The sequence below is a fragment of the Phyllostomus hastatus genome, unplaced genomic scaffold (assembly GCF_019186645.2).
Source record: "Phyllostomus hastatus isolate PE091 unplaced genomic scaffold, TTU_PhHast_1.1 phas_scaffold_501, whole genome shotgun sequence".
NCBI lineage: Eukaryota > Metazoa > Chordata > Mammalia > Chiroptera > Phyllostomidae > Phyllostomus > Phyllostomus hastatus.
Window position 1 is genome coordinate 1,194,225 of NW_025334033.1, and position 1,213 is coordinate 1,195,437.

At 39.1% G+C, this 1,213-nt stretch overlaps 1 pseudogene; it reads right to left on the reverse strand.

Annotated features, from left to right (window-relative positions):
* On the reverse strand, positions 1–743 carry LOC123808749 (annotated as a pseudogene).
* Between the last annotated feature and the right edge of the window lie 470 nt (positions 744–1,213).

Sequence of the window (1,213 nt, forward strand, 5' to 3'; positions counted from 1 at the left end):
TTAGTTCATCCTTCTAGTAAACCTGTTGATCTGGTCTTCCCTGTTACCAGCATCTCCACCTTCTACAAAATGGGTACTCTTTTTCTTCATTCCACCTCGTGGAGAAGATAATTTGAAGGGCCACAGGAAGTTGTTTGCCTCTTTGAAGCATTTTCCAACAGTACAGACCGCATGAATCAGATCTTCCATGCAGATGATACCAGAATTACCAAGAGATCGAGCAATCAATGCATTATCTGTAGGGCAATTCTTTTTTTGTTGATTTTTCCCATACCCACGCTTGTAGATTAATTAATTTACTTCAGGATACCCCCATGCAATATATGGGGGTATATATACCCCACAGTCCTCAGCATGTTAATTGAAGCCTTCTTGAGCTTAACAAAGGTGCCATTGAAGATCTGGTGAAGGTGAAGAAGCTGTAGCACCTTTCAGACCTTTGGGCTCACACCATTGATACCTCTGATCCTGATGACAAATGCCAATTTGGGTTCTGCAGGTACATAGAAGTTGCCAGCTTTTCTTGCCATTATAGCCATTCAAATCTCAGATCTGTACATCTGCCTATATTCCTTATGATAGTGCTTAGCGTTTTCATAGATAAGCTTCCTCCTTGTCTTTTGAAGCATCTTTTGGGCAAACTTCTTTCTCAGGTGCTTGATTTTCAGCTTTGTGAAATTCCTTTGCTTTTTCTTAAGGGTTTCTGGTCTGGCAGGAACCTTCTCTTCTGCACCCTCCATGGTTCCAGCTGGAAAAAAAGAGGAACTCTTATTTTTTTATTCTTTGTGGTAGCAGTATTTTTGTTCCCCTTTTCTCTACTGATAATAGCTCATTTGTATCTTATCTCTTTTTCAGTCATTTGTCTCTAAAAAGTCTTCAAATACCTTGAATTTGACCCTTTTGTATGTTTTTCATATTCCATTAGTTTTTATTTTTATCTTCATAATATATTTTTATTCCTCCTTCCCAACTATTATAAGGACTGCCTCACCTTTCAGTGAAATACTGGAAATTGTGCTATTCTTTATTAGAATATGAGGCATGGAAGTCAGAATTTGGAGACAGGAAGGAATATATCAGTCATGGTTCAATCGGGGGTAGAATCTTTATGAGTTACAGACAAGGGATTTATTGTATAAATTAGACCTTATGCAGTTGTCACAGGGGCTGTGGGCATGAAGGTCCAGGAGGAAGTCGAGTCAGCAGCCAGTCA